A 20,713-nucleotide genomic window follows, 5' to 3' on the forward strand; every position below is an offset into this window, starting at 1 on the left:
CTACCTCTTTCCGTGTCAGGCCGCATAAACCTGATTAAAATGATCCTGTTGCCTAAATTTCTGTCTGTGCTTCAACATATTCCTGTTATTATAACTAAATCCTTTTTTAAATCAATTAATTCCTTATTGTCCCAATTTATATGGGGTAATTCCAGACCCAAACTTAAGTTATCCACGCTCCAAAGACTCACGGTATTGGTGGGAACGGCACTACCGGATTTCATTTTGTATTATTTAGCAGGCCAACTTAAGGCATTGGGTTAATGGATGCCAGAGGTAAAGCTTCCGAACTCGGAACAGCATTTAGCTAATGCTATTGGGAGTCGCTGTCTGCTTGGTTCCCTAGAAGTAAACACATTATGTCCTCCTATCAAACTATTAGTCTTGCACAAGTTAGCCCGTGTGGTTTTGAGGCAAACTAAAAATGTATTATGTTACACTGACATAATTTCAGAAATGCCTCTATGCCTCCATACTTTCCCTTGATGCTGCCACGTCTTTCTCAAGCTGTTCAGACCATCGGAGACTTGTACAAACAATGTCCTGCTATCATTTACCCAGCTGCAAACTCAATATGACATACCGTGCACACGTTCATAGATACCTACAGGTTACACATACCTTACAAGCCCAATTCCAACACTTGGGGAATTGGGCAATTTCCTCACTTCCATTGATAGGAATCTTTAAATCACAGGGACTGATGTTTGCTCTCTATACTTACCTGTTATCCACAACGGTGAACTCTTCTTCCTGTGGAGGATAAGTGGAAACTACTGACTCCTGAAATTCAATCAGATGACTGAAATATTTTAAAATCCCACCTTCATGTATCTCCATCAGCAAATAATAAAATGATCCAGCTATGTATAATAGATCCATCATATTTATCCCCTGTAAGGTTTGATAGTGTCAGGGATCAATATTATGTATATTGTTTGAAAAATATTATCCTCACACATATGTATATACATTTCAGTTCTTTGTGTAATATACTGACATATATAACAAGTTCTTTGTTCATGTCGGACACACCTATGGAAGACACCGCCCCCTGGAATGCAAGAAGAGTGAGTCTGAGAAACTGGTGGGGGCTTGGGCACTCCCACATCTCTGGGGAGGAGGCATGTGTCTCTTTCTGTGTTTCTTTTGTTCTGAATAAAAAGTTTTCAGTCTTCCTCCTGACAGAGAGGGAAGCTGTACCAAACATTACTCTGTGTGGTGTACTTCTCTCCAGGCATGCCTTCAGCTTTCAATTTACAGAGGTGGTTATTTGGTGTGAAATACAGACCTGACAATAGAATGGGTAGATTACCCTCTGCAGATTTTTTGAAATGTCATACTCCAGAGGCTGATTTCTGGCACATGATATGGGCCTGTGACCCCATACGGGGCTTCTGGACGAGGATCGTTTCCCTAATGTCTTCCTTGCTACATATGCCCATTCCTTTATGTCCTAAAATTTGTCTATTTGACATCTTGTATGATTAGATATGGAGACACCACACCAAAATTTTCGCGAGAAACTTTATTCTTGGCAGGGAAAACCATAGCACAATATTGGATGAATGATCAACTTCCAACACTTAGTCATTGGGTTGCATTGGTAAACTCTGATACCTTTTGAAAAAAATTGTTTATCAAAATCATGGTAGTGCTGCCAAGTTTTTTCCAAGGTCTGGGATATATGGAATAATTCCCCTCTGACAGTGAGCTCCTCTGTTGACCCTTTAAGCAATACAGTATAGACGTGAAGAGAGACTCTGAAATGTACATATCTCATTAGTAGTATAGCCATACTTACCATCTCTAGCGTTTATAGAAGGTAAAGGTCCTTTTGTTTGTTTCCTTTATATTGTTATAATTTATTTTACAATATAACTCCTCAATAGACTTGCTGATATTTCTGGAATGCATATAATTCCTTTCTGTTGTATGGATTGATACAATGATATTCTTACTCGACTTTATTTATGTATGATGTTCCTTATCAATGTGATTTATTCTGCAGTCAGATGTTGTGTGTGCTTGTTGTTGCACCAGCTTTCAATAAAATGAGTTTTAAAAAAATTTTTTTGAAAAGGTCAGAAAATGTAAAATGAATGCAGTATTCAAAATGCTTGATTTAAAAAAAAAAGTCTTAGGCCTCATTCAGATGACCATGATGCGCCCACAAGAACCACCTCCCCCACAAGGCAGTTTAAATTAATCAAACTTACAACGCCATAGAACCCAAGAGTGATCTAAGTTTGGTTTACTTGAATCATGAGGGGAGGGGGGGGGGGGGCTCCAGGGATTCAATCTATTGATTGGAGCTGTGCTGCAGAACCCTGCACTTCAGGTGGTCAGGGGTGCCGCCGTGCAGGAGTACTGTGGGAGGAGCATCTGTCCCTTAGTTTTGAGGATCAGTGTAGGTCCTGGAGGTTGAACCCCAATCGATCAGAATATTATGGCATATCCTAGCGATATATGCCATAAGATTCTTAAATGGCAGTACCCCTCCAAACCTTAAAATAGGTCTTATAGACTGGACAAAAAAAATGTGATTACATTAATAACTTTTATCTTTCTGTAGTGTTCCTGAACTAAATGCAAACATGTTTATAGACATACTTTTTGAAATTTTTGCATTAAGTACACAGTTAATACTAAGGGGTATTGAGCTGAATTTAATGACATGTTGTATGAGTCACACCTGTGGAATACTTTGAGCAGACACCTTCACCGATGTTAAGAACAATGTGGCAGATTCCCTACTGTGTCTGCATCTAAAATGTGTATAATAAATGCACCAAATTTTGTTGATTTGGCGCATTTCATTTTAGACAAATTAAAGAACAGATGTTTGTGTCTCTACACTTTTAAAAGAAAAGGTGGCTGGCTTAGAGGAAGGAGCGTGGTTTATTAAAATGTGCAAAATTAAAACCAAGCTAATCAAGAGTTGGTATAACAAATAGTGTAGAGTAAAGTGCGCCAAGTTTATCATGCAGTGTGCACCACGGTGATAAATTTAGTGCATCTTCGGAAAATATTACACAGCTTAGTAAACCCCAATGACTGTGCTCTCACATACAGGTGTCCATATATCCCACTTATTTTAATGAAAAATTTAACCGGTTAAGCATGCTTGGTTATCTCTCCATTCTTCTTCAAGATACACCAGATAAAAACAGTTACTCTTATACCTGCACAAGTTATATGACTTAGAAATAGATCCCACTGGCAGTTTGTATATCAAATAAAGAAAAAATAGGATATGTTCAAACATTCACAATATGCTTTAATCTTTCAAAACCAGCTGCTTACATTAGATTGTACAGTGCATTTTCCCTGATATCTTGGTCTGGATCTTCTCACGCTTCTTCCGATGCATAAAGAAAGTACTGATCATGATACTTCTTCGACTGCTGTGGCAGAATGATTCAATAGAATTACTGTACAGATCAGAGTGTGTTCACATGGTTTCATAAAATAGCGCTAAAGAAACTAATAGCAAGTAGTAGAAACAAACAGACACAGATTAAGCAATAGGGTAGTAAGGCTAAGTTCACACCACCGTCATTTTCCGTTTAGGTCTCTTCCTTCAGAGGAAGAGATGACCGAAAATCGAAAGTTTGCTTCTGTGAAAAAAAACGGAAATCTAGTGGAACGGAGGCAAACGGAATTCAACTGAAACAAAAGAATTACCAATGAAATCAATGGTAATTCAAACGGAAGCGATGCTTGCCGTTTGGACTTTCCGTCATCTCTTCCTCTGACGGAAGAGACCCAAATGGAATGTGATGGTAGTGTGTAGCCTAACATGTTGTTGGTGTTAAATCTGCTCTATAAAAAAAAATAAAAAATGCAAATTAAAACAAAAAATAAGAAGGTGGTTCGTAAGCGAAATATTATGCTTACGAGTTTCCTCAATACTCTTTTGTAGCATTTACCCATTTCAGTACTTCCTGTAGCTGGAAGATGCTTTTCTTGTCTTGTTGGAGGGTCAGTTTCTTAGCTGGAGGTATTTAGTCCTGTAAAGGCTTTATTTCACAGACTGTCCCTGTGTTACCTCACAGGGAGTGAGACAGAATGAATTGAATGTAGAGTGTTTCAGACACACAGGGTTGGAGCATGACCAGTAAAACAGAAGTTCTGTGGAAATAATCATGGATATGACATACAGAGATCTATAAGCCACTATTACTAGCATGGCTACCAATGATGCTGATAAAAATGGAGGTTAACTAGGTCTGGTTGTCACTGCTTAATCCAATTCAGCCTTTCTTTGTTTTACCTGGCATTTCCCTTTTAAAAGATTAACAGTAAAATCCCTGCATGCTTATAATATAGCATTACTTTAGTAACCAAAAGTGCTGCTTATGCTCTATGGGGAAGGAAACTGGACAAAAACACATTGGTGGAATTTACTAAGACTTGTGTAAATAGGCCAGTCTTAAATTGAAGAGCACTGGAGTATAATGCGCCAAATTTATTATGAAGTGTGCACCACTTAGTAAACGTGGAGCATCTTTCGCTGTTCCTGCTCCAGAAATTGAAGTCTACGCCTACTAAAGGATGGTGTAGATTTACGCCATTAATCACGCTAATTTCTGGTGAGAGTGATGGCACTTCTGTTAGTCCACAACAGCTCCTTTTGCAAAATCCCACCCAATTTTCTCGTTACTTTTCAAAAGGACGTAACCAGTTGCAAATTATACCGCAAATATGGCGTGCGCCATAATTTGTGAATTCTCTACGCCATAAGTGGTGTAAAGTCTTTGATAAATTCCACTAAAAGGCCCACATTTACAGGGACTGGCTTATGTCAAAATAAAAGAGGCAGTTGGAGTAATTTGCGCCAAATTTATTAAAAGGCACACACCTATTAATAAATTTGGCACATTAGGGAATCTCTCAAAGGAACACTAAACTTGGAAATGAATGATAAAAGTAAAACAGAAATATATTTGCCCCCACAGGTTTGTATTTTTTATTTCTTTTTATATTAATTTTTATTATAGTTGAAGAGCGCATACAGGGTTTGAAATACGGGGAGATGGAGGAAAAAATCTCTCTATATGCGGATGACCTTTTGATATATCTGACAGACACTGAGAACACTCTTGCTTTAGTACTGGACACGATCACTAGATTTGGAGTATTTTCAGGTTTAAATATTAACTGGAACAAGTCAGCTTTTATGCCGCTTGACCCGGTTAATATTGCGGACAATGGAGTGCGACCCTGGATTCCGATAGTTTCAGAATTTACATATTTGGGGGTTAAGATGACACCTAGGGTTAATGATTATATGTCTTTAAATGTCTTGCCACTGTTGCCTAAGGTTAAAGCTAAGGTGGAGACATGGAATAGACTTCCTCTCTCTGCTCTGGGGAGGACTAACTTAATTAAAATGATTCTTATGCCTCAGGTACTGTACATTTTCCACAATTCCCTGGTATGAATACCCAAACACTGGTTTAGAAGATTGCATAATCTCTTTCGGGTTCTGGTCTGGAAACGGGGGTTGCCTAGAATAAAATTGGAGAAATTACAATTGCCAATAGATGAAGGGGGTGTGGCTTTACCGAATGCCTGGATATACTACCTGGCAGCTCAGAGTCAACATTTTAAAGGATGGGAGGGCAAAGAGAACTGGGGATCCAGTGCACACTTGTTGTTATATTTGGGGGGTGGGATTAATCTGCTGGAGGGGCTGGAATTGCATACTTACAAGAGACTAGTGAGTACTAAACCGATATTACTCCTGATACATAAAGTATGGTGGCAATGTAAACGGATATTGAGTATAGGGATGTGTACTAAAATATACTCCCATTTGGCACAATCCAGTTCTGTGGGAATTGTATCAATTGGAGGGCATGCAAAAATGGGAAATGGCAGGGGTTGTACGACTAAGTCACTTGTAGGATGATACCACACTGAAGTCCTTTCAGCAATTAAAAGACCAGTTTCAATTGGTCTTCTTGATCTTTCAGTACCACATCTAGCTCCCATCTAAGCGACTTATGGACTAAAATGGAATCCCCTCTGGAATAGGAGCTGTGAGTGGAATGGGCCGACCACTGGATCCACGATCGATTCAGATAGTGTACAGTGGAGGGAGTGAGGTGTGTTTCCTGAACACATATTAATTGTGGCCCTTGGCTGCGGATAAAGGCGAACGTCAAATTTATTTTATGGGAATCTTCCAGGCCGCTCACATTCACAGATAAAACATTCAGAGTCATGTCACGTATTGCATCAGATATCAGTACAAAGCATTTATCTAAATGAACAGCTAGATCAAAGAACAATACACCAGTACTAACAGTATGTAACCGAAGCTTTCAGGGCTTTGAAGTTACGTTATAACACAGGTGTGATATTGTGGGCAAAGGGGGGATCACCTATATACCTTATAGCTGATATAGGTGAACAAATTAGAAAAGTAAAAGAAGAAAAACCAGCATTATGTTTCCTTAAGTGTGAATTATTTAGACCGCTAATACAGATATCTAGACATGACATTATCCATACGAAGCAGCTCAATATCTGTCCCTACTGGGGGTCCGCCACAGGTCCAGTGGATTCTACACAGGGTAACACCCAGCTATCCCCCATCATATTAAACATCTAAGATAAATACACGACATGAGATATAGGGAAAAAGAAAAGTAATACAGTAATAATCCCAGCGGATCACGCATTCAGGCACTCTATTCCAGGAGGAATCTGCATCAACAGTAAATTTGAAGTAAGTAGTAAGGCCACGAGCGGCAGGGCTAACAGCATGTCAATATCACAGTATCCATACGTTATATACTCATCTGAAAGTCCCAGACGATATCCCGCAAGGGCAGATAATGTTGACATGGCGAACACAGAGATCAGTCCCCCGGATAACAGATGTTGCAAAAGTTAGCGGCGAGGAGAGCGACCTACAGAACTCAGCCACTCACCCGCCTCCGCCGGATCATTGAAGAAGATAGTATTTTCTTGATGTACAACCCTCAATCTTGCCGGGAACGCCATCGAGTAAGACATTTGTAAGTCGCCTCTTAACCTGTACGAAAGACGCCCTTGTTTTTTGTAAGGCAGCGGGAAAAATCCGGAAAGAGCAGTATAGTGACATTCTGGAAGCGAATCTCTCCATGTTTACGCGCAGCTTGTAAAAAGGCGTCTCGATCTCTGCTGCTGAGAAGGCGGGCTAGCATGGGCCTCGGAGGAGCTCCAGGGGGTGGAGGCCTACCCGGCACGCGGTGTGCTCTTTCAATTGTATAGGAGGAGGACAATATGGTGTCAGGGAGTATTTCTTTAAACCAGGCCTCCATAAAAGTGCAAGGGTCTCGTCCTTCACTACGCTCGGGTAGCTTCTGTAGCATCTGTGTGAGACTACAGCACAGCACAGCGAGATCTCACTGTAAATGACATTTTACTGCGTAATCTTGCGAGACTACGCCTGCTATACTGTAACTCACAGAGAAGTGCAGAGAAGTGTCAGGATTCTGAATACACATCACGTCCTGGCTGGAGGTAATGTATATTCATTGTCAGGACACTGCAGTAACGTTATAGTGTGTTTATGTGGCTGCACATAGCGATATAGCTATATCGCTATGTGCTGTGTAAATGAATGGGGAGAAGTGTATGACGCTGATTGGTCAGAGTCATACACTTCTCTCCACAACGCCCACTTGGCCAAAAAGTAAAACACGCCCAGTTGTTCATTAAGAAACTCATTAGCATAAAGCAAATATAGGTCGTAACTCCGTCAAAAATGCTCGTTTTTCTAAATAAAAAACACTGCTGTATCTACAGTACAGCGCCGATCACATCATGTAGAATATAGGCCACTTATAATGTGGTGACAGAACCTCTTTAAATGTTCGACGATTGTAGCCAACTCTCATATACTGCCCTGCCCCCCCCCCCCCCCCCAGGCTATATAAATCATTATGTACAATGTTCTTTAAATCCTCCTGTGCTAGATATGACTATATCCATGCAAAATTTAGTTCTTTCTGTTTTTTTCTTTTTCTTTTCTCTAAAAACTACAGCTTATCCCGCAAAAACTAAGCCCTTATACCACTTAATAAATTTTATTTTTTACACTTAGGTTTTTACTTGTAAAAGTAGTCAAATATAGAAAAAAAACTACATATATTTGGTATCGGCATAATCATATTGACCCATAGAATAAAATCAACATGTTGTTTTAATTGCACAGTGAATTCTGTAAAAAAGGCACGCAAAAAACCATGGAGGAATCGGTGTTTTTTTTATTTTTTACCCCACAAATAATTTTTTCCTGTTTCCTAGTACATTATATGGCAAAGTAAATGGTGCTACGAAAAACTACAACTTGTCCCGCAAAAATCAAGCCCTCATAGTACTATATCGACGGAAAAATAAAGGCGTTATGGCTTTTGGAAGGTGGGGAGGAAAAAACGAAAATGAAAATCTGAAAAAGAGCTGCGGCATGAAAGGGTTAAATACCTGCCTGCCGAGTCAGCATAAGAATCATGAACTATATAGTCTAGCCAAGAATGAAAAAAAATTGCTACTCCTCTACATTTATCAGTATATAAAGCTTCAGAACGGTCTGGAAAATTATGATTTCGGAAAGATGGATGTTTATCCTTCACCCAGTGGATTTCTTGTAGAAAGACAATCTTACTACCAAGTTTAATCAAATGATTAAGAGCAGGAGCAGCATCTAAGATGGCCTTCTGACGCAGAATGAATTAAAGCCATTAACCTATTCCTGTCTTACAGAATTTTGTATCATGGATTAGGTAACGTGAGGACTCCTGTCCCAGCGAGCAGGAATCAACCCCAAAAATTCCAAGCGACACTGAATAAGGTGGTGACATATCCCCCCCCCCCCCCCCTTCCCGACATAACAAAACTAAATGCAACATCAAAGACTTTGTCTTCAGCAACAACATGCAAAGGAGTGGCATGTCAAGGGTATCGTGTTTAAAAATAAGCATGGAGAATATATCAGGTGATGATGGTAAGGAGGATCTCGATGGAGAAGCATGGCTTGAAGGGTTGAGTAACATCATGGCAGCATTCGGGTCATCAAAAAGATGGGAGAGTCCATTTAACGTGGTGTAGCTTGGCAGTATAGATCAGGTTAAATCTAATCTGACGGTGAAAAGAAGTTTGCAAGCAGGTTGAGAAAAGACGTCTTTTGGAAATCACAGAGACGGACAAGTCCTGAAACAGGAGGAGATTATGTCCGTCATATCGAACAGGCTGATGTTTGCGGTATGCTTCTTGGAGTCGCACTTTATCTTGATGGTTCAATAACTTGAATATCACAGGCCTCGGTTCGGCAGAGGAATCTCAGGGAGTAATCCCAATTCGGTGAGCTCTTTCCACCGTTCTTGGTAGCATGTCTGATGGAATATGTAGACTTTTAAGCAACCATTCTGCTGTGAAGGATAGTAACTCATTCAGGCACACCAATAATTCGAAGATTGTTTCGTCTACTGCGATTTCCCAAATCATCAATTTTATCCTGAAGGATTTTAATGGTATTTTCAGCCTCTTCAGCATGCATATCATGAGAAAGATTGCATTCTCTAGGTCAGAGACCCTTTGTTCAACATCTGATAACCTTTTAGTATGATCAGCAATTTAAGAGACTATTGCGTCTAAAGAGGATTGAAAAGCTACTAATCTCGCATCAATAGCAGGCATGAGAATATCGGATATAGCTTGTGTGGTAGCTTGGGTGGCTGGTGAAGCAGATATTTGCCCATCCGCTATGCTTCCAGGAGATGATCAAGTAAGTTTTGACCTTTTTGATGCTCCTTTGCCTTTAGCCATTGAGCTTGTTTTATCAATGAAACGATCCATAGCAATAAAGGAAGGGCTATAAAAGAGCAAGATAAACTGCGGTGCTGTGAGATCCCTCGGTAGTAATAATAATAGGTCAGACACCAATAGTATATGCGATCACATTTTTGGTACGGTATAGAGAAGAGCTACATAAGTATGATTATGGCTCCCTCTAGTGGTAGAAAATAGCCATGGCAATCTTGTGATAAATCCAGAAATGCAGAGCAAAGTTGATGAGAAAGTTATAATTATAGGATGTGCTTAACTATATAGAAAAGTTCCTTAATATATATTGAACGTGACAATGGTATTCTGAAGAAACAATGTTGAAATGAGAGTCCAGTTATTACACTGTAGTATATAGATTCACTAGAGTTGAGACATATAAACAAGTAGCAATAGACTGTCAGTTATATGACGTTAGCAAAACTTCAGAAAGAACGGTCAAGATATTGTGTGCATCTGTGGCTGCACTCACCATCACTCACCCATCATGGCTGCCTGCGACCTTTGCGCCCACTCTGAGCCTCTGCCTAGGAAGAAAAGATGTCCGCTCCTGTACGCTGTTGCACTCCGGTTCAGCTGGAATTATAATGTCCTCCGTTGGGTTGAATATTGTGTGCCTCTATGGCTGCCTTCAACGCCACCCGTCTCACCTGGCTAACTGCGGCCATCGTGCCTACTCCGTGTGCCGCCGCCCAGGAAAAAAAAGATAGCCGCTAGTACAGGCTGCTGCACTCTGGTCCAGCCGTAAATTATAATTGTGTCTGCCTCGGGGGATTAAGAGTGAGCCACTCGGTAAGTACCGGACAATTTCTTGCGCAGTGCTAGCTGTTGTGGTTATCACACACTGTATTGTAGGAGCCGCTGAGGTCCGTTTAGGTGACTGGGCGCAGGAGTGCCTTAAAATGCCCCGTTTCTACTGTGAAGGATGGTTTATTTGCTTATATTCTCTGTTCCCTATTCTTATATATAGTTTAATGGTTTGCCGTAATTAATGTTACCAGATATATTATTTTCTATTTTATTGAATAAATAATTACAATTGTTTTGTTTTTGTTTTCACACATGAGGCACGTGCTATGGTGCTGCCTAAATGTCATTTTTGAAAATGTATGATGTTTTACAGGTAAATGGTTGTAAGTTATTTTAAAGATAACATTTATTTTCGTCAGGAGATAGTCATTTTTGTTCCAGGCTATTGTTTATTGCAGGGAGCCAAACTAGTGCCCTTATTAAGTTGAGATATGTCGTTTTGAACCCTACTACATTACTTTCGCAGTGTCCAAATAGGAGGGAGCAGTGATGGAACTGATCAGGTAGTCAGGGGAATGATCAGATACAGTTTTGTTTTGAATTAATGAATTTGGTTCTAGGAGGTCTACAAAATGTGTATGAGACCCCAATGAGTAAATGTATAAGACAGTAACCTAAATTTTGAGGCTTTTCTTATAGATGGTTCCAGATCCTTCCAGAACGGTAAATATGGCACTGGGTATGATGTGCTGTAGTCTCCACCCCAAATGAGGTATTGTGTAAGAGACCATCACCCTCCAGCAAATCTGCACTGGAGGCCGAGGTGATGTCACTCACAGATGATTCTTTACAGATTTAGATGGGGAGTGTCACGGCGCGGGGTGTGGACCCACTGGGCCGGGGTAGCAGCTGGCCAACAAGGTACAAAACAATGTCTATATTTCAGAACGGGTACCTGAGGCAATGTAGACCGTAGCGGAAGCACGACTTGACTTTCACAGCAGGTGACACAGAGGATGAAGCTAAAGACACGACTTGACTTTCACCGTGGCACCGTGGATGCAGCGGAAGACACGACTTGACTTACTCAGTAGATACGATAGCACGGGATACAGGGTACATGCAGCAGGAACGGGTAACACTGGGAACTAGGAAACACTGGGAGAGCATTTGCAAGACAAACTTAGGTATACAACAACGCTCAGGTGAGGAACAAGTGGGCAGAGCCCCTTTTTATAGTACAGCAGCCATTTGGGCTAATTATTGGTTGGTAACAGCTGGACGCGTACTGGCCTGCGCGCGCGCCCTGTGGGAAACAGTCCGAGGACCCAGAAGTGATTACCGGTTTCTCCCTGGAGGGAGCTGATGCCGATAAGACAGATGTCCATGGCCGGGGCCATCAGAGGGTAAGGCTGAACGACGGCCCCTGGCCATAGACGTTACAGGGAGGAGGCAAAACAAAAAAAATTGTCTGAACATTGTTCATTTTATGTTCACAATTATGGGCCCATTGGTAGTAGAAAGTTTATTGGATCATCGGGTAAGCCAATTGAGAAACATAAGAGCCAATTGAGAGCATAAGAGAGGATAGAACTGACGAGAGTATGTGCAGCCAGGTAGCAGTAAATTGGCTTGTCCCTGGATTCAATAATGCCACCACTAGGTTTGTAGCAGCCTGCATGATGTGCGCATGGCATAGGTAAAATAGCAAAAGTACCTATGAGAAGTGCACCCTGGCCAGATTACCCGTCCCAGCGACTGCAGAACATACAACTACCCGAGATAGGTATGTATGAAAATGTGCTCGTATGTGTAGACCAGTAAAGTTCTAGACCAGCGTGCCTTAGAATTGGACTATTGGAGGCGTCGGACAAAAGGTACGGTAGTGGGACATTCCAATGTGAAATTTTTTTTTGCTGTGAAAGGAAAATTTTAGAGCAGAAAATTCTGTGCAGTCTGTATATAAAGAAGAAAAATAAGTTTGCATGTATCACTTCTACACCGTGTTCCAAATTATTATGCACATTGGATTTAAGTGTCATAAACATTTAATTATTAGTTTTTCAATGAAACTCATGGATGGTATTGTGTCTTAGGGCTCTTTGGATCATTGTAATCAATCTCAGATAATTAGTTTGCCAGGTGTGCCCATTCAAAGGAAAACTACTTAAGAAGGACGTTCCACATTATTAAGCAGGCCACAGGTTTCAAGTAATATGGGAAAGAAAAAGGATCTCTCTGCTGCCGAAAAGCGTGAAATAGTGCAATACCTTGGACAAGGTATGTGTCACGGACACAGGGTTTGTGGACCCACTAGGCCGCTCCGCCGTAGCGGGGAGGCAGCTGACCAGGTCACAGTCTAAATGGAAGTAATTGGCAGACAGTAATGCTTGGGTACCTGAAATAGTCCGGGCGGTGGCTGTGGCTTCAGCACGGATGGAGGCTGGTGCGGCAAGTGGCGCCAGACGTGGCAGGCAGTATCCGATGAAGCGGTAGAAACTTGACGTGGCAGATAATATTTGGCGTGGCAGATGACACTTGGCGTGGCAGATGACACTAGGCGTGGCAGATGACACTTGGCGTGGCAGATGACACTAGACGTGGCAGATGGCACTTGACGTGGCAGGCACAGGAACAATACGGAATACAGGAACGGTAACAGGGCACGGGTAACAGATGGAACGGGAGACAATAAGGAACCATTTGCGAGACAGACTGGGAAAGACTAACAACGCTCAGGCATCGAACTAGGGGGCTGGACCCCTCTTATAGCCCCGTGTACTCACGGGTCAAAGGTCGTTCAAGATGTCCGGTGCGTGCGCTGCCCCTTTAAGAGTGGGCTCCGGCGGCGGTGAGTGGATGCAAGCGCTGGCGTCTCCTGAGGAGGCTGGGGCCAGCGCTTGCCGACTCGTGGCTGCGGCTGTCAGCGGGAGGCTGGAGCGGACAGTCCGCAGCCACGGACATTACAATATGAAAACATTGAATATTTCAAGAAAACTTAAGCGCGATCGTCGTACAGTGAAAAGATTTGTGGCTGATTCAGAGCACAGACAGGTTCATTCAGATAAAGGCATAATGAGGAAGGTTTCTGCCAGACAAATTAATAGGATTAGGAGAGCAGCTGCTAAAATGCCATTGCAAAGCAGCAAACAGGTATTTGAAGCCGCTGGTGCCTCTGGAGTCCCGCGAACCTCAAGGTGTAGGATCCTCCAGAGGTTTGCAAGTGTGCATAAAGCTATTATTCGGCCACCCCTAAACAATGCTCACAAGCAGAAACGGTTGAAGTGGGCTCAGAGATACATGAAGACTAATTTTCAAACCGTGATGAGTGCCGTGCAAGCCTGGATGGTCCAGATGGATGGAGTAGTGCATAGTTGGTGAATGGCCACCATGTCCCAACAAGGCTGTGACGTCAGCAAGGAGGTGGCGGAGTCATGTTTTGGGCTGGAATCATGGGGAGAGAGCTGGTAGGCCCCTTTAGGGTCCCTGACTGTGTGAAAATGACCTCTGCAAAGTACGTACAGTTTATGACTGACCACTTTCTTTCTTGGTATAAAAAGAACGTGCCTTCCGTAGCAAAATTATCTTCATGCATGACAATGCACTATCTCATGCTACAAAGAATACCTCTATGTCATTGGCTGCTATGGGCATAAAAGAAGAGAAACTCATGTTGTGGCCCCCATGTTCCCCTGACCTCAACCCTATTGAGAACCTTTGGAGCATCCTCAAGCAAAATATCTATGAGGGTGGGAGGCAGTTCACATCAAAACAGAAGCTCTGGGAGGCTATTCTGACATCCTGCAAAGATATTCAAATAGAAACTGTCCAAATACTCACAAATTCAATGGATGCAAGAATTGTGAAGGTGATATCAAAGAAGGGGTCCTATGTTAACATGTAACTTGGCCTGCTACGTTTTTTTTTATTGAAAGAGCTTTTGATTTCTGTAAATATGACCTCCTGATACTGCAAATTCAACAAATTACCATTTTAGTTCTCTTTACAACCTTTAAAATGTTTTGATCTCTGTTGTGCATAATAATGTGAAACAGTGCATTTTGAGTTTTTTACTTCTAAAAAAAAATCTGTTATCATTAGGAGATTTGTTCAGTAAAATTTGCATTATACTCCAACGGTTGATGGCTTGAAGATTATACTGACTGTCATTTGCATCGACTATTTAGGAAAATCAGCGAAAAATAACATTTGCATAATAATTTGGAACCGGTGTATTCAAATTTTCTGAGAGACAAAATTTTGGGTTTTCATTAACTGTTAGCCATAATCATCAACATTAAAATAAAAAAATGCTGGAAATAGATCACTATACACATTTTAGTTTCCGATACATAAATTTATAAAACTTTCCTAACTCCTTTGTAGTTGTATGAGGGTTTGTTTTTTTTGCGTGCGTTTGTGTATTTATATATATATATGAATTAATGTTTCTAGCACTAGCATATGCTACCCTAACTCCATACCTACACCTAACAACTATTATATTTTATTCAGTTTTTTTAATGTTAATAAAAAATAAAAAAAACGGTGCCAGAAAATGACAGATGCTGATGAGTGATGTGTGTCATGGATCAGTTCTCAGCATTCACAGGACACACGCAACAGAAAGGTACGGGAGAAAAAAATTAAGATAAAAAGGCCAAAAAAAATTCTGCGTCAACAAATCACCACAGATGCTGAGAACTAATCGTGATGGCTCCCTGGGCAATTAGTAGAGATGGCCTGCTGTCAGGGACAACAGTCACCTTTACTTTGTCAACGTGTCATCAGACACGGTGACCGCTTCCCATACTGCGAAATAACTGTACGACAGTTTGCAGGAGGCACTTCCCGACAGAGGAGCATATATATATATATATATATATATATATATATATATATATATATATATATATATATATATACATACATGGAAAAAGCCCTCAATGTGAGGGTGAAACGTTGCACTAAGATGTGGTGGTGAATAAACCCTTTTTGATACCTTTGCAGATCTGCTTCCATGCTCGCTCTTTGTATCTGGATCTTGGGGAGAGGTCACTCCTCTGGAAGGCTCTGCACCTGCCACAAGGCTTGCTCCACAGTGCTGCTCCAACTACTTACATTTAATATATGTATATAGCGGATGTTGGGAAGGGGTTAAAAAAAGCACGTCAGGTTTTTTTTCTTTCTATCACTGGGTGCCTACCCCCCCCCCCCCCCCAATATACTAGTCCTCCTCAATAAATTAGAATAAATCAAAAAGTTTAATTATTTCAGTAATTCAATTCAGAAGGTGAAACTCAAATATTCTATAGATTCATTACACACAGTGATCTATTTCCAGCATGTATTTCTTTTAATGTTGATGATTATGGGAACAGTTAATGAAAACCCAAAATTTAGTCTCAGAAAATCAGAATATTAAATAAGTCCAATTTCAAAAATTATTTTTAATACCAAAATGTTGGCCTACTTAAAAGTCTGTACAGTATCTGCCCTCAATACTTGGTCGGGCTGCATGACTTACTGCATCAATGCGGCGTGGCATGGAGGCGATCAGTCTGTGGCACTACTGAGGTGTTACGGAAGCCCAGGTTGCTTTGATAGTGACCTTCAGCTCGTCTGCATTGTTGGGTCTGGTGTCTCATCTTCCTCTTGACAATACCCCATACATTCTCTATGGGGTTTAGGTCAGGCGAGTTTGCTGGCCAATCAAGCACAGTGATACTGTGGTTATTAAAGCCGGTATTGGTACTTTTGTTAGTGTGGGCAGGTGGCAAGTCCTGCTGGAAAATGAAATCTGCATCTCCATAAAGCTTGTCAGCAGAGGGAAGCATGAAGTGCTCTAAACTTTCCTGGTAGACGCTGCGCTGGTCTTGATATAACACAGTGGACTAACACCAGCAGATAACATGGCTCCCCAAACCATCACTGACTGTGGAACCTTCACACTGGACTGCAAGCAACTTGGATTGATGCCTCTCCACTATTCCTCCGGAATCTGGGACCTTAATTTCCAAATGAAATGCAGAATTTACTTTCATCTGAAAACAGGATTTTGGACACGGAGCAGCAGACCAGTCCTTGTAAAGGCTTAGGAAACCTTACAGGTGTTTTGTGTTGATTAGCTGATTAAAGTGTCACACCATGAGTCTACAATCTTGAACTTTTACCCAATATTCTATTTTTCGGAGACTAAATTGTGGGTTTTCATTAACTGTTAGCCATAATCATCAACATTAAAAGAAAAAAATGCTGGAAATAGATCATTCTGTGTGTAATGAATCTATATAATATAGGAGTTTCACTTTTTGAATTGAATTACTGAAATAAATAAACTTTTTGATGATATTCTAATTCATTTAAAAAGGACTAGTATATACTTGACGAATATTACCTTATTTAGTTATTCCTTTCTATCTGAATTCTTCTCTTCAGTTAGGTCATGTGACCTCAAGCTGACCTGATAAAACCTAGAGCAGTTAATGTAGAGAAGCATCAGCCTCTTCACTTCCTGATTTATGGACTGTACCAAACAAGTTCTCCACAGAGGGGATACAGAAACAACTGTCACTAACTCCTGATGAGAAGACACATAACGATCACACATTTATAATGAAGGTGGTCGTAACTCAGCCTCATGACTTATAACTGTGTGACCGTCATGGGTCTGCTCATCAGTAGTTCATAAGTAGTTCATAACATAAGTTTTGTATCCCCTTTGAGGAGAACCTGTTTGGTACAGTCCATAAAATCAGGAAGTGAAGAGGCTGACTCTCAATTACATTAAGGCCCCATCAAAGGTCGGTGCTCAAATTATAAAGCATGGGAGTACGGTCCATAAAATAAAAAAAATAGGACATGTCCTATTCTTTTAAGGAAGCTTTCTAGGGCCCGGACACCTTCCCGTAAATGTATGGGAAGGTGTACGTCGGCCATAGATATGAATGGGTCCGTAATTACAGACAAAATCTATGTTTGTGTGCATGGGGCCTGATCTAGATTTTATCAGGTCAGTGGGAGGGCAAATCACCCGACTAAAGAGAAAAACAATCAGGTAATACTCGCTAAGTATTATATATATATATATATATATATATATATATATATATCTCAAATGATCGAAGATAAAACTAAAAACAGAACAGGCAAATACTGTCCAAACTTTAATTCAATATGTCTATAGTCAGGTCAAGTCACAAATGCTTACAGTCCTCAAATAATGATAAATGCCAAGAGTATACATGTGAATAGCCACATTAATAAATGGAATAAATCAATCATCCAAATTACATCTCAAGCCACATTCCCTCTCCATTGTTATCAGGCCAATTTAGTAAAAGGCCATATAGAAGTTCTCTATATGAGGCAGTGGGTTTATTTGTAGTGTGTCCAGTTCATTCTTCTACAAGTAAAACATGGAGCAAACGTGTCACTGATCATAATACCACTTTACAATCTGCCGTAAGTGCCATCACTGACCTTCCCTGCCAACTACATCACGGAGGGCCAGTGTGGATACAAGAATTGTTGAGGGTCCTTCCTTCTCTGCACTCCGCATTCTTCACAAGGGAGCTAAATCAACAACAAAAAAGCAGCGTACAGCGTACCCTTGTTTTTTTTCACGTAATAGCTTTGGACTTGGAACTGAAGTAAAAACAGACAACACATTTAACTCAATGTCAGATGTATAGAAATATATATAAAAAATGTATTACAAAGAGAATTTGTGCCGAAAGTGTGAACAATTTCATACAATTTAGACACATTTTACATCAAATTGCTGTGACTTCAATTATTCCCTTTGGGGGAAAAAAAAAAGTATTGAGACACCTTGTGACTATTCCAAACTTTTTTAATAGTCTCAGGAATTCTTTTACATTCACAAGGTCTCTTGCGACCGGTTTCCCCTTATAGGGAATAACTGAAGTTGCATTGCGACTGCCATTGTCTTGCAACTTTTCAAAAGTATGCTACCAAAAAGACCCTTTTATTTTAAAGTCCTCTACACCCACCACACAGTCCCAAATCGCCCAATTATTGCCCGTGCCCTTTCAGCTAATCAGAAACGTTGCGATGCCTTATGAGAGCTCCTTTTGGTTGTGATTATGCCTGCGTGGCCAACTTATTGGCTCTCTTGCTGCTCTGATGGAGGCGCTCATGAATTACCCCCAACAGAGGATTACTTGGTGGGTGCTTGGCAAATGCACCCACAGGTTCCTCTTCATTAGAATAAAGTAATTAAGATAAGCATCTGACAACCGTAAAAGAGAATTTCCATGATAAATACATTTATACAATCAGCTTCAATGTTTGTTACTTTAGGGAAAGCGCCTGTAAAGGTGCTGAACTTGGGAAAAACAAAGTTGTGTTGCAGGGTGACACAAAAGGGATAGGGGACAACTGCAAGGATCAGAGCTTCAGTTGTCACTCTCAGTTTTTACCAGATTAGTAGGTAAATGGACACTTAAGGAGGCTCTGTCACCAGATTTTGCAACCCCTATCTGCTATTGCAGCAGATCGGCGCTGCAATGTAGATTACAGTAACGTTTTTATTTTTAAAAAACGAGCATTTTTGGCCAAGTTATGACCATTTTTGTAGTTATGCAAATGAGGCTTGCAAAAGTCCAAGTGGGCGTGTATTATGTGCGTACAACGGGGCGTTTTTAATACTTTTACTAGCTGGGCGTTCTGACGAGAAGTATCATCCACTTCTCTTCACAACGCCCAGCTTCTGCCAGATCACGCTGTGACGTCACTCACAGGTCCTGCATCGTGTCAGACGAGCGAGGACACATCGGCACCAGAGGCTACAGTTGATTCTGCAGCAGCATCGGCGTTAGCAGGTAAGTCGATGTAGCTACTTACCTGCAAACGCTGATGCTGCTGCAGAATCAACTGTAGCCTCTGGTGCCGATGTGGCCGACACGATGCAGGACCTGTGAGTGACGTCACAGCGTGATCTCTCGAGAACACGCTGTGTCTGCACTGCCAGAAGCTGGGCGTTCTGAAGAGAAGTGGATGATACTTCTATACACAACGCCCAGCTAGTAAAAGTATTAAAAACGCCCCGATGTACGCACATAATACACACCCACTTGGACTTTTACTTTTAAACACGCCCACTTGGACTTTTGCAAGCCTCATTTGCATAACTACAAAAATGGTCATAACTTGGCCAAAAATGCTCGTTTTTTAAAAATAAAAACGTTACTGTAATCTACATTGCAGCGCCTATCTGCTGCAATAGCAGATAGGGGTTGCAAAATCTGGTGACAGAGCCTCTTTAAACATAATACAAACATCAGAATATTCAGTGGATCACTACAGGAATAAATAAGGCTGAAACCGCCATAAAAGTAATAAAAAGTGCACGCGTTCTATGCATTGGAAAAAAAAGCAAAAAGCTATTGAATGGAAAAGATACAGGCATACTGTACAGGGGTACATGGTTGTAGTACCTACTGTGACATTAAAGGGGTTTTCCCATATGAAACATTTATGGCATATCTATAGGATGTGCCATAAATGCCCAACAGGTGCGAGTCCCACCTCTAAGACTCTCCCCTTTCTGGAGAACGGATATCCGGTGACCCCCCCCCCCCCCCCCAGTGCTCGGCTCTTTCGATAAACTTTAAGGGAGAGGGCCATGAATTGGCAAAATGGAGGGTGGGGGGGGGGGAATGGGGTCAACTGACTCGCACTAGGTGAGGGTCTGAGAGGTGGGACTGCGTCTATTAGGCATTTGTGGCATTTTCGTCTGCATATGCCCTAAATGCTTAAGAAAGTAATTTCCCTTTACCAGCGCTGCTACAACTTCTAGTTCATCCTTTCACTCGTCAATAGGAAGACGCTACACAGGCATCTCTCACTCAGACGGTCGCTCCGGAACGAAGAATGTTACAGCACAAAGGGTTTATACACTTTGGTCAGTCCTATACCATATCAAATCCCCGACAATGAGTTGATCATCAGTGTAATGGTGCCAGGATCCCCATACGCTCTGCGTGCATTACTGGGAGAAGCCTCTGGTAAATCCTCATTCCCACTACAGAATAGCTGCAGAAGTAATGAAGCATGAAAAACAGCAGTAAGGGTCTTTTTAAAAACAAATCTGTCAGCC

This window comes from Rhinoderma darwinii, chromosome 3 (genome assembly GCF_050947455.1).
Source record: "Rhinoderma darwinii isolate aRhiDar2 chromosome 3, aRhiDar2.hap1, whole genome shotgun sequence".
Taxonomy (NCBI): Eukaryota; Metazoa; Chordata; class Amphibia; order Anura; family Rhinodermatidae; genus Rhinoderma; species Rhinoderma darwinii.